Genomic DNA, 12,351 nt, shown 5'->3' with positions numbered 1-12,351 from the left:
CAACAATACAAAACAAACAATTAATATATAAATAACAAATAGCCTTGGAGGTCTATATGTAAACTTGCATAATAGCTATCTTTTGTGGAGTAATAGCAGTAACAAAGTCCTAAAGACATCACTCAGATTCGTTAGTTGATGAAATTGGGATCAAAGTATCTTTCCAAAGAATAGCTCGATGAGCAGAAGGTTTGATAGCAAATGAGTTGGCGCTGATGTAATCAATAAACACTGACCAAACATCAAAAAGGTTTCTTTAGTCCATTACAGAGTCAAAAAGTATAAGAAAACTTTTCCAATAACCAAGTGTCCCAAACTCTTTTACACCAGTCGCTTATTAGTACATTTCCTGTTTTCCAGCTTCTCGCAATTTTATATTATATTATATTCCTGGCTGCTGAGATCAAAAATGTGATAAGCTTATGTTCTCTTTACAATAAGTTTACAATAAGAGAAGGGCCGGACAGAAGGTTACACAATAAGAAAGATTTGCATCAGGACTGCATTCCAAGAATCTTTAACCTTGGGACAGTCCAATCACATGCGTTCAAAGGAGCTTAAGGTGTCACAGTCTCTCGAACATTTTGGAGAGACATTTTTCACCATCCAGGACAGTTTCACAGATGTCAGATACCATTTGTATATTAATTTTAGGGTCCCCTCTTTGTCAATGCCGATCTTGATTTATATGGGGGTGAGGTCCATATGCACTCCCATGTGGCTTCGGAGATATTAAATGTAGGTCCAATTGCCACATTAACCTGGCTGATTGATTTTTGCCATAAACAGATTGCACTAATGTTTTGTATATAATGGTTGCCCCTCCCTTGAAGTTCTGCCCCTTGTCCACAGATAATATTTCATAAAGAGTCATAGGATGAGGGTAGTTCCCTTGCAACATCACATTCTTAGCAAAGGATAAAACCTGAGATATCTGCATCCAGTTGTGGTTGACGTGTCTCAGGATATCCCTCAGAGTCTCTATGATTTTTATTTTCCCTTGTGTAAATAAATTGGCAAGTCTGTAAATGCCACCTCCCTTCCAACCTTTAAACTGAACTAGTTTGTCCGGGTCATAAAAATTTGGATACAATAGAAATGGGCAAATGGGGGAGGGGCTTGGTGCTTGTATATGAATCCATTGTTTCCAAATAAAAAAATGAATTACAAAGAAATGGGCCAGATAAAATCCTTTTTAAAACTTTAAAACAAATTTTTAAAAAATAGCAATAGCAAGTTCATGTCTATACCGCTTACCAGTGAACTAGCACTCGCTAAGTAATTTACAGTCTGTAGCCAATTGCCCCAACAAGCTGGGTACTCATTTTACCGACCTAATAATCGATGGGAGGCTGAGTGGACCTGGAGTCCTGCCTGGGATCAAACTCACAACCTTGTGGCTGCAGGCCTGGCATTTAACCACTGTGCCACCAGGGCTCCCTCAACATTGAAATCATCTAGCTAGAAACAGTATAAAAATACATAAGACATAGAAAAGTTTTTTTTAAAAAAGCCCGTTATTATTTATTTTAACCCAAGAAATTATCCTGAACAGTATTAGAGACAACCGTTTAATTGAAGGATTCAAAATGAAAAAAGAGGAATACAAAGTAAGAGCCTACGCTGATGACCTGGTACTGACGTTAGCGAACCCAATGGAAAATTGTGTACAGGTGTTACAAGTACTTAAAAACTATTCGAAAGTAGTGGGGTATTGAGTTAACAGAAAAAAAACAATGATGTTAACCATGAATTTAACAAAAGAAGAATTAAAGGAACTGAAAGAGAAAATGGGCTTCCAACCTTTAAAAAATTGTAAAATATTTAGGTATTAACATTTCCACAAAAAAATATAGATTTGTTTGAGAATAATTATGTGAAAGTCTGGAAAAATATTAAATTGGATCAAAAAAGGTGGCAAAATTTAAATATAACATGGATGGGAAAAATAGCCACAATAAAAATGTATATATTACCTAAAATGATCTTCCTTTTCCAAAATCTCCCAATAATTATTAACGATTTACCATTCAAAAAATGGGGAAAAGATATATCAAATTTTATATGGAATAATAAAAAGCCAAGAATAAAAATGAAAGTTTTGCAGGACTCTGTAGAAAGGGGAGGTCTAGCGGCTCCAAGTTTAATGGGATATTATTATGCCTGTACTTTAGATTGGCTATCAGACTGGATAAGACTAAAAAAGAAAAGAACTATAAATTTGGAAAGAGATGAGTTAAAATTTGGATTTCACGAGTATTTATTTTATGATAAAGTAAAATTGGATAATAATTTTAAGAACCAAACCATTAGGAAAGCCTTATTAAGAGTTTAGGAAAAGTTTAGTTTAAGATGGTGTCCTAAAATTCCTTCATGGGCATCTACAAATGAAGCAATGTTCTTAAGAGAAGAAATTAAAGAGAATTATTGGGTAATTTATACAGAAATTACAAAAGTACAGAGATTACAAAAGTAGTTCAGGGGGAAAGGATGATGAAAACACAAGAGGAACTGAAGGAGGAAGGATTAGTTTGTAACTGGTTCTCTTACAGGCAAATAAAAGAGAGATTTATGATGGACCAAAAGAATAGGGGAATTGGACCAGCTGAAATAGAGTTAGAAAATATTGTTAAAGATCAGAAGAAGCAAAAAGCTAAATTCTATAAATTAATAATGAAAGTCGAATTAGAGGAAGAAACAATAAAGGAATTTATGATAAAATGGGCTGAAGATTTGAACCATTCAATTAGACCAATGGGAGACAATTTGGAAAAGGAGAGTAAATCAAACTTTATGTATGAATTTGAGGGAAAATGTTTATAAATCACATTACAGGTGGTATTTAACCCCGTACAAATTATCCAAAATAGATAAAAATAAGAAAAAACAATGTTGGAAATGTAAAAAAAGAGATGGGAACATACCTACATTGTTGGTGGAATTGTAGGAAGATAAAAAAATTTTGGAGCAAGATACATTCAGAAATGAAGAAGATATTTAAGTTTAAAGAAAACCTAAAATGTACCTCCTGAACATAATTGGAAGAACAAGATGAGAAACTGATATTTCACACTATTGTAGCAGCTAGAATGGTACTGGGAAAATATTGGAATAAAGCTGAAATACTCAATGTGGAAGAATGGAGACTGAAGATAATGGAGTTATATGAAATGGATAAACTAACTTTGGCCCGTTCCGCACGGGCACCCTAGTATGTGCTCGGCACATACTAGGGTTAGGAAGGGGCGTCCTTTCCGGACACCCCTAACCCTAGTACGCGCCGAGCGTGTACAAAATGGTGACGCCCATTCTACATGGGCACCACTATCTTGACGTAGCAAACACTTAGTGTCCACACGTCGTGGTGTGGTAATGACACCACAAGTACGCCATTGGCGCCTTGCAGCATCATTACTGCACCGCAAAAAGAAGCCGCTTTTTGCGGCTTCTTTTTGCTGCTCGGAGGAGTCGCGCGGTTTGGCCGCTGATGCTCCTCTGCACAGCAAATGAGGGCGCTTTACAAACCACCCTTTTGGGCGGTCTGTTAAGTGCCTATGTTATTGAAGAAAAAATCAGCAACGAAATTCCATAAAGAGTGGGAATTATGGGAAAGATATATACAAATAGAGAAAAAAGAACAAATACTGAAGGGAATTTTTGAAGAATAATGATTTTGTGGTTACCAATAGTGATTTATAGAGATGATATGTAAAGGGAATTGGTAAGAGTAAGAAGTAGAGATAGAGATAAACACAAAGATAAAGGAAAATGGGACTGAGTCTAAGAGTGATAAATGGTAAGAGTAAGAGTAAGTTTAATATTTAGTCTATAATAAGATAGGAAAGAAAGTAGCCTTAGGAAGTGTCAAAATAGAGAACAAGATTGTTATGATATGTAGATGTGATGTGTAAAGGAAAAAGTGTGTTAGGATTTGTCTCTTTTTTGTGTGTTTATGCTATGTAATTTTTTCAAGTTTTAACCAATAAAAATTTTATTTTTTTAAAAAAGCCCAACTCTTAGGTAGATCTTAGGACACTTTTGCCATCTTGACCACATTCTGATGTTACTTATCCAAACCTATCCTGGTTTTCATCTGTGAAATGTTGGAAGGTATGGCCACACTTTCCCCACCTTTTATATATGTGGCAAAAAAGAGAAGAGAGAAGCATGGCAACTTATGAGAAGTTCTCTTTTCGCAAGATCCACCTTAGATCTGTGAAGTAATAACTTGAAGGCAAACAACAGCAAGAACAAGAACATTCTTTTTACAGCTTCAGAGTATGTCTTGAAAATATAAATATGGTATCCTCGTAAACACTGGATGCCTGTCTTTTCCAGATCAAATCTGGCAGTTTTTAAATGTTAGACTTGTGATTTTCATCTGGCCATTTGTCAGGGATGCTTTTATTGAGAGTTCCTGCATGGCAGGAGGTTAAACTGGATGGCCCTTGTGGTCTCTTCCAACTCTACAGTTCTATGATTCAATGGTGTTTATCAGACGAGCTCTTAAAGAGGTACTATTCCAGTGTGACTCCTCTAGCTGCCTCCTGTTGCATGCTGGGATTGGCAGTTTTAAGGAGGGGTATTTAGAATTCTCAGGCAGAGAAGTTCAACTCGTTAAAACTGCCAATCCCAGCATGCAACAGGAGGCTGCTAGAGGAGTCACACTGGAATAGTAGCTCTTTAAGAGCATAGTGTGATAAACATTTATGATTCATAGCCATGGCTTTTATTAAAAATTAAAGTGTGAGCTGAAAATTCCACAACTGCGGCCCCTAATCTGTTTCAAATGAGATGGCTTAATGTCTGCCAGGATGCCCTGTCCCTGTTAGTTCCCTCAATTAATCAGTGAAGAGGACAGCTGCAGACCGCACAGTACAGACCTACTTGGATCACATCTGGCTTGCAAGCACATTATAGCCACCATGTGTTTCACTGACATGAGCCCTCCATTGTTTTACTTACTGACCTTTCCTAGTAAGGTTATGGCGTAAACAAACCAAGTAAAAATCCCTGGCAGTGGATCTGTTTCTGTATGAGTGGTGGGGAACTGCCTAGAGTTAGGAGTCTTCCAGATAACTGACACATTTACTGCGCACATCAAAAACCTGTAGCTGTTACTTAGTTGTTGCACAACATCTACATATATTCCATTAAGGTGGTGTTCCTGTGGCATGAAAACTCAATTTGCTGCAATATTTTATGTTAAGAAAAATACAAACACATGGACTCAGCTTGTCCTGCAATTTATACTTGCAAATTCTATGTCAGTGCTGTACAGACTGACTCTGTGAATGTGTGGGACACCTAAGGTTGCAAGGTAAAATAGAGGACGGTCTCCTGTATCTTTAATAATTCTGCAGAAGAGGGAATTACAGCAGGTGTTCCTTCCATCATAAGCAACATCTGCTAAAATTCCACTTCTTTGCAATTAATAAGGGCACAGAAGCTCTGTCCTTCACCTCACCTGGCAACTCTAAGGACACCACCAGGGATGAGCAACACAAGCTCTTTTCACATGTCTTGCATCATATTTTCTACCTATTTATTTCAGGGTGGAGTTGTTGCCTTGCCATACCACTTCAAGGTAGTGCTGCGTATCATTCCTTTTTAAATAAAAAGGAAAATTCCACAAAATATTCTTCTTTCCTGCAGCAAAATCTCTCTCCTCCTCCCATCTAATCTCTCATCCTTCCTTCTTTCCACTGTCAGCAGCCAGCACTTTTAAGCATTTACCATGTACCTGTACTGGCAATCTTGCTGGTCCTACCAATATTGATACCAATCCTAGTCTCTTTGTGCCAGGTGGTTTACAAAGAACCATTATAAATTTCATACAGTTCTCTAGAAGAACATTATGAAAATTTCTCCAGGGTCTTTGGGAAATTTAAAGTGGCAACATGAAGTCATCCACTACCGAAGGCAAGTAAGACAATGGCTGGAATAGGGGGCACATTCCACAAATACACATCTAATCCTACATAACACTTTGTGAAGGTCTCTCAGTCCTAGAGCCAGTCCTGCTCCATAACATACATTTCCTCTTCCAAACTAAATTACTATCCTATGCTCCATGATGGACAGGGTATGAGAGGCTGCAAAAGGATGCATACCCTCCCACTGTCCTGATTTGAGAGGGACACTCCTGATTAATTTTCTGTTGCCCACCTTTCCAGATATTTTTAAAATGTCCTGGTTTCTCTCTTCTCCTCCCTCCCCCCCCCCCCCCCCCCCCCGTTGTCCCCAGCTTATTTCAATTACAGTCGGCCCTCCATTTTCATAGGGGATCCATTCCGGACCCCCCAACGCAAAAACAGAGACTCGCACATATTCAAGTCCCATAGATTTTAATGGAGTGTATGCCCATGAGTGCTCATGGGGCATGCCCCATTGAGAATAACAGAGGTCGCCTCTCCATGAATAATCAAGAACGCGGATCTCAAATCCATGACAAAGGAGAGGCAACTGTATTGCACTCAACTAACTCAGAAGGGGAAAAGGATAGGAGGAGTCTGAATCTGGCTTTTCTCAGTAGACTCAGGCAAAAGCAAACTTTTCCTAACTGTTGCCATCTTGACCACACTGGAATGTTACAGGGCCACATGAGTCCCAGTTTTCATCTGTGAAATGTTGGCTGGTATGAGCAAGATGTAGAAAATTCCCATGGATTGCTAGAGAAATTAGCTATCACTACTCTGGAATAGAGAATGCTAGCGTGGTATTGTGGGCTGAACAAACTCTGGAGATCAGGGTTCGAATCCCTGTTCAGCCATGGACATCCATTGAGCCAGTCACATCCTCTCAGCCTCAGAGGGAGGCAAATACAACACCCCCCAAACAAATCTTACCAAGAAAACCCCATGAGAAGGTTACCTTAGGGTTGATGTGAGTTGAAAATAACTTGAAGGCCCGTAACAACCAACCCTGGAATAGTAGGGTTCACCATTTGGTGGGTGGTACCAGTGGAACAGTTGAATTGCACAGCTCCATTATTTTTAGATTAGATATCTGAAGTCTTTGGAAATCTTTTTTTTAGGTGTGTGGGCTTACAACTCTTACAATCCCCGAGGCAGCATGGCTGGTTGGGGATTCTGAAATCTGTAAACCAAACAAGAACTCTTATAAACCTTGATTGAGCCAACCTTCACATAGTCAGAGGTTACACATAACAATTTGCTGGTTCAGTTAGTGGCATCACAGGCAAGCTTTGAAATGTGGCTACTCTGTGCCTAGCAGCTGCTCGAAATGTTATTTAGTCTATAACAATTAAGAGGGAGGGATCTGTATGCACAAAGCGCTTAGGTCTATACACCTCTTCCAAATTACATCAGAATGAGGGCAAAATAAAAACTGACAGTTATTGATGAATTTATATTAACCTTGTCTGAAGTCCTTTGAGCAAATTAAACCTCATCTTACTATCTTTCCCTTCCGTGTCAAAAGGGGTTAAAGGCACCAAACAGATCAATAAGAATAAAAAGAATGGTTACACCATGGACACCAGCTCCCAGCTGCAGGAAGCAAAAAGGTTTAGTCTTGAAAAGATAAGCTGGAGTTGGCATAGCTTTTGCAAATCAGAAAGTTCCTGCCAGCCTGGAATTGCAGTTGGGTTGGGCTCAAGAGGGTATTGCCAAGTCACTCTAGCTTGACAGATCACAAAGCTTACTCCACAAACACTTGCGGGGGCACAGCTGTCCCACCCTAGCGGATGTTACCTGCACATTAACATGTGCAGCAACGAATATTCATCCCAGAAAGCATTGCCAAAGCTCATGCTGGCACACAGCAGGGTATTTGCATGGAGATCTTGCTCTTGCACTCCCTCTCTCTCTCTCAGCAAATGCCTCACAGGCCTAATATGAAGGGTCAGAAACCCTGTAGAGTAATATACTGCTCTGCAGTGGACCCAAGGGCACCATGAGGGTCTTTCCAAAGAAAAGGTTCAGCCCTCCCCTGAAGATCTGGACAAGGAGATCTGTCTCTTGCAAGTTGGTTGCTGTTTGTGCTCTGGTTACAAACCTGAAAGGTACAGCCTGAGAGAGAGAGAGACCCTTGGTTTCCTTCCTCCTGGCAGCTGCTTTTGTCTGTCTCTTGTCAGGCCACACACAACAGCTGAGCAGATAAACAGCTTGCCACCTGCTCCCGCCTCCAACCCCGCCTCTCCTCCAAAGCAGACCCATTTCTCCACCCATTTGCCCAAAGCTCAGCCCTCCTCCCTCCTCCTAAATGTCTGCTGCTACTGCTGCAATTTCCCAGCTCCCAAGAGGTGGAAAATGGCTTTGTGGGCCAGTTAGTGCCTCTGCTGCTGGAAATGAAGCATGGTCTTTTTTTTGTTGTTGTTCAAGGCTGGCAGCATGTCTGGTTTTAGATCTTTCATTCGACCCAGTCCCACTGAAGTTAATGGGATTTCCCCGAGGAAGCCAATTCAAGAGTTCAGGGTGTGAAACAGACAAAATATTGAACGGCAAAACTAGCAAGCGTGGAGCCTCTGGTTTGTAACCCTGGAATCAAATGAGGATGGAAGGCAAACAGGAGAATCACAGTTTTCCTGTGCAGGGACATAAAGCACAGGAGAATCAGCTTTATGCGCTGGCTTTAAATGTGGAAATGCAGACACCACCGTGGTGCAGTGGTTTAAGCATTGGACTCTAGGCCAGGGCTGCTGCCACACTATAGAGCAGTGATGGTGAACCTATGGCACGCGTGCCAGAGGTGGCACTCAGAGCCCTCTCTGTGGGCACATGTGCCATTGCCCCAGCACAGAGTTTGCCAGAGTTTATTACTAGAAAGCCAGAGGGACATGGCACTTTGCAATAAATAAGTAGGTTTTGGGTTGCAGTTTGGGCACTCGGCCTCGAAAAGGTTCACCATCACTGCTATAGAGATAAAGCACTGCTTTGGCTGACATGGTTCAATGGAATTCTGGGATTTGTGGTTTTGAGAAATATTTAGTCTTCGCTGTCAGAGAGTCCTGGTGCCACAACAGACTATAAACCCAGAATGCCAAACAAACAAACAAAAAACAACCCCATGCCCAGAGGTAACCATGTTGGCCATGTAGCAAAGTACAATAACATCACAAATCCACAAAAAGGTGATACCTTGATTGGCCAACATACAAAACAAAAGTTGCAAGCTTTCAAAGCTCCACTGGCTTCTTCAGGCAAATGTTAAAAATCATATAGGGGAGAAAATTAAGAGGATGTTTTTCCCAAGCCTGCATTTTGTCAAGATGTTGCTGTTCTCAGTTTAATTGTTGTTGTTGTTGTTGTTGTTGTTGTTGTGGGGAGGAGGGACATTTATGCAGAATGACCTCTCCTCCTTCTGGCCATATGGGTAATTGGGGGGGGGGATTCCATTAGCAAAACACAAAAGCAAGAGGGTAACTTGGGCAAGTACCACTCTCTCAGCCTCAAGGGAAACCAATGCCAATACTCCTCTGAACAAATCTTGCCAAGAAACCCCCATGATATGTTCTCCTTTGAATCACCATGAGTCAGAAACAACTTGAAGGCACACAACAACAAACAACAAAGCAAGACAAAAAGAGATGCTTCTCTTGAGATCCAAGTCACGTCAGTCCTTTGTGAAGCCAAAAGCTCCTTTGTTAGGTAGAGTGCACTCAGCCATGGAAGTAAAAGTGGTGTCAAACTACTTTATTTCTTTAGTGTGACAGCAGCTCAGGGTTCAAATCCCCTGCTTGGCCATGGGCCATCTTAGGCAAATTACACTTTTCTCTCAGCTCTTGGAGGCAAAAGCAAATGCCCCTCTGAACAAATCTGGCTAGGAAAACTCCATTATAGGTTTGCCTTAGGCTTAGGGTCACCATAAGTCTGAAACTACTTGAAGACACACAACTGCAACTTGGAAACACATTACTGTACATGTGAATGGATTTGTTTTCCAGTTGATGTATTTAGGACAGACCTCCTCTTGCTTGGGTGGAAATTTTCATGCTCCTTTTTCTTGCAGCACTTGCACAAAGCGCAGGTGGGAGACAAGAAAACATATTAAAAATCAGCTCTGGAGTTCCAATAGTCTCAAGGGAGTATTTTCTGCCAGAGCTCCTGTATATCTTACCTGTGCACAAGTACTGTATGGGGGTGCAGGATACAATACTTCCCATACATTTTGAGTGACAGCCATTTCTGAGTACTTGGCAGGGAGCAGGATAAAAAAGCAGATGATTTTATGTGAGAAGGGTTTCATTATTAAAAATGACTGTATTTCTGCTAAGTATAGATTGGCAGTTCTGAACATAACTGCAAGCCTCGTCCTCTTGAACTGGAAGTAAATGCCCCTGTTTTCAGAGGGCATTTGGGAATTGCACCCTTCAGCCTAGCAAGGATACCCCCCTACCTACTGTTTTAAAAGGATGCAAAGTATATTATTCTGTGTTCCTGAACAGCTATAGCTAGTGTAACATCCATTTAACTTTATTGGCATGAATACGATTCCTAGAAAAGATTTCTAGATATCTTAGCAACTGGGCCCATTGCCATTATAACAGCTTAAGCTGCTGATTTGTTGCCCTTTGCTTCAACATGTTCAAGAATCTGGAAGAAAATTAGATTATAATTTAATTAAAATAATATCTAATCGAGAATTGTTATTAAGGTTTATTTATAGAGTGCTGTAAACTTACACAGTGGGCCCTTGGCATCCTCTGGGTTTTGGTTCCAGGAACTCCCCTGGGCACCAAAATCTGTGGGTGCTCAAGTCCCATTAAATACAATGGCATAGTAAAATTGTGTCCCTTATATAAAATGACAAAAGCAAGGTTTCCTTTTTGGTTTTATTTTTTAAAAAATATTTTCAAGCCATGGATGGTTGAATTAATGGATACGGAATCCATGGATTAAGAGGGACAACTTTTTAATTGTTTTGTTCTTTTAATGCTGTGAGCCGCTCTGGGTCCCAGTTCTGGGGAAAAAGTGGGATATAAAGAAATGATAATGATAATAATAGTAATAATAACTGTAGTATATGGCCATTATGGTGTAGTGGTTTGAGTATTGGACTAGGACCCTGGGAGACGAGGGTTCAAGTCCCGGGCTGGTCATGGAAACCCACTGGATGACCTTGGGCAAGTCACACTCTCTCAGCCTCAGAGGATGGCAACGGCGAACCCCCTCTGAAGAAACTTGCCAAGTATAACCCTGTGATATGTTCACCTTAGGGTTGCGATAAATCAGAAATGATGACAACACCTAAAAGTCCATGAACTCTGAGAGTTAGGATATATCTAAATTGCAAAGCTGTCTCAGTTTTGTTCCACATCAACTGTCAAAACTATCATGGAAACTGTAATTCAGTGCTGTAGTTCAGCTCAATCAGCCCAGCTTCATAGAACTACAATTCCCAAAGTTCCCTGGAAAGAGAGTCACAGTTAAAATACCTCAAACCTGCAGCGTAGATATGCCCTCAGTTTGTATAGCACATTGTCAGGATGACATTTGGTACAGAACAGATGGCCAGCCTGGTCCTCAAAACACTCCACTAAGCATAAGCTTAGCTGGAACAAATGGCGCTTGCACCCAGCCGAGCACTCAGAGACTAATATCTTGAAAATGGCACATTCATCGTCTCATCAGCAGAAAGCAGAAAAGGCTTATCCCACATAAACTTGACACTTCCCTGTCAGTCAGCCAAATGATGACCTCGTATGCATGGAGCCTCCTGGTCTCTAAAGGGAGCAATTAATGCCACATACAAGGTCCTCCAGATGTGACAGGACTGTCTGTTCCTACAGCCAGGAACACCACAACACTGAATTGCTTTTTATGTGCAATTTAGGTGAATTAAATGCTCCAAAAATAGCTAGCAAACCCAAACAAATATAGGATTACTTTTCTTTTAGTGGAAGGGCATTCCTTGCCGTCGTAGGCAGAAAAGGCTCTATAGTCATGACAACAGATACTGCCATATTAACAGTATGGGAATATCTGTCCATACTGTCTAAATCAACAGTTCCCACCCTTTTCAGTGCCCCACACACCTAGGAAATGTTTGATGAATGTTTGCACCCCCTACAAAAGTAACATCACATTTGAAGATGAAGAAGTCTAAATTCTAATTTTTAGACCACAAATTGAACGACATACAATATTGCGGATGAACAAATTGAAGTTTTAAAAAAAATAAGCAATTAGATTCTATTTTATTCAGGGAAAAGTTGTATAGTAAAATTAATCCCATTTGTAAACACAAAATTCAATGACTTCTTTGCTCCTGCTTCACGTTCATGAGTTTGTCAAAACGTGCAACTTTCTTGCTGTCTGGGATCTGTGGATTCAGGTGATTCCTAGGTTTTGCTGGCAAAACGTCAGGAAGAAAATCCTCTAGAACATG

The 12,351-nt window shown here is 40.4% G+C and overlaps 1 protein-coding gene across 5 annotated transcripts in view; it reads right to left on the bottom strand.

Moving 5' to 3' along the window:
* Positions 1–11,418, bottom strand: part of ADA2 (adenosine deaminase 2) — a 48,612-nt gene extending 37,194 nt beyond the window's left edge. For 2 of the 5 annotated variants that reach the window (XM_042470302.1, XM_042470307.1), the window contains exons 1-2: positions 8,020–8,134; positions 6,874–7,098 (exon numbers count right to left, since the gene is read on the bottom strand). The gene's annotated coding sequence lies outside the window, so the exon portion shown is untranslated. Of the gene's footprint in view, positions 1–6,873; positions 7,099–8,019; positions 8,147–11,398 lie in introns of those variants that run through there. The other 3 variants (XM_042470306.1, XM_042470303.1, XM_042470305.1) reach the window with 3 other exon arrangements.
* Between the last annotated feature and the right edge of the window lie 933 nt (positions 11,419–12,351).

The sequence above is a fragment of the Sceloporus undulatus genome, chromosome 5 (genome assembly GCF_019175285.1).
Source record: "Sceloporus undulatus isolate JIND9_A2432 ecotype Alabama chromosome 5, SceUnd_v1.1, whole genome shotgun sequence".
Taxonomy (NCBI): Eukaryota; Metazoa; Chordata; class Lepidosauria; order Squamata; family Phrynosomatidae; genus Sceloporus; species Sceloporus undulatus.
This window is presented reverse-complemented; position numbering and strand designations above follow the sequence as displayed.